Below are 1,614 nucleotides of genomic sequence, written 5' to 3'. Positions count from 1 at the left end.
AGATCCAATCATCCTTCTTTGAACAAGGGCTTGAGCGCCCGTGATATCAAGTCATATTTTTCCTATGTAAGGCCTTTTTAAGTAGTTCTCAAATATGGGAAACTACGATGCCACATTATTTCTTTCATGCTTGTCAATAATGGTAATACTAGTGCCAATCATCCTTCTTTGAACATCAGTATGAGTGCCCGTGATATCAGGAATGTCATTACAGGATGGAAGTCTTTGATACATCGATCACCATATCAATCCATTGTTCGCTTAGCCAAGCAACATATCCTACGTTACAATTATCATGAGAAATTTCTTTTAGAAGAACAGAATAATCTGTTTTAAAGTCATGCTCCATATGAAATGCATACTCTGTGTGGCTTCCACAACTAACTTCTTGGGATCATGTCAAGCAAGCTAAATCTCTATGTTTTGAGGTATGGAGACATCATGAATGAGTTTTACAGCATTCAAGCAATCTATTCTCACATGAATAAAATACCTTCGACATGAATACCAAGTAGAGCAATCTTGCCAATATTTTAGGAACAACACCAATAACAATGTACAAAACTAATAGCATTCGAATCCTTGGTACGAGTATAATGGGATCCCTGAGCAAGAAAGGAATTTGAGGAACATGATCATCATGATGAAGGTCTGTCTTCTTGGGAGATAGCAGTATTCATTTCATTGTCGAAAAAATGAACTCAAATTATCTCACCTCAGCCCTTATCTTTGGTTTTAACCAATTAACATAAGCGCTTTCCAATACCTCCTCTGGTATGTTGTTTAGAGACGCAGCCAACACCTCAAACTCATGCTGGAATTCAACTATGTTTCGGTCCTGTTTTACGGCCAAAAACTTCTTGCAAAGGCTGCCTTCCTGGTCCGCTAAAAATTGTCATCTTGAGCTTTCTTACTCATTGCCAACTCTTCACCACTTTGTCCTATTCAGTCCCCATCATAACTTCTCCATAGCTATCATCAACTGAGCCTTTTGGCTAGCATCCTCTATCAGGGGCTCGAAATTTTGCCCAGCGTCCATGAATTGGAGCATGTCTCTCTGTGATACAGCCGGAACCTTCGTCTTTGAAACCTTTTTACAATCCTGTCTTTGGCTGAATAAGTGTTGCTACAATTTTCTGAGTTTCTTGTAAAGAATGTAGAATTTTGGCCATCTATTAGTTATGCTATTCCATAAAATTTTCCATTTCAACTATTATTTGCACCACCAACCTTACTTCTTCTATTTCATTTTTCCATAGCTTCCACCTTACACTCGGTCTTCTTTTGTGCCATCTGGACAAACACGCTCACCTACCAATTTGATAGGACTCGACTAGAAAAAAATAGTAATAGAGATTTGTTATTGAGTTTAGTATGCAATTACAGAAAAATACCCAGTACAAATAAACCAGACTCTCTAATACTCTTCTATTGCCTGCCCACCACTATGGCTTCCCCCTCTATTTATAGAACCTTTTTAACTGCTTGCCCTCCTATTCCCAACAAAAATATATAGCTGCACATTCTTCTCAATTCTTCTGGGCTCCTCTAGAATTTGGGGCCTATCATACATACTCGGTGTGGCTTTCACGACTAACTTCTTTTGATCATGTA

This window comes from Olea europaea, chromosome 22 (genome assembly GCF_002742605.1).
Source record: "Olea europaea var. sylvestris chromosome 22, O_europaea_v1, whole genome shotgun sequence".
Taxonomy (NCBI): domain Eukaryota; kingdom Viridiplantae; phylum Streptophyta; class Magnoliopsida; order Lamiales; family Oleaceae; genus Olea; species Olea europaea.
This window is presented reverse-complemented; position numbering follows the sequence as displayed.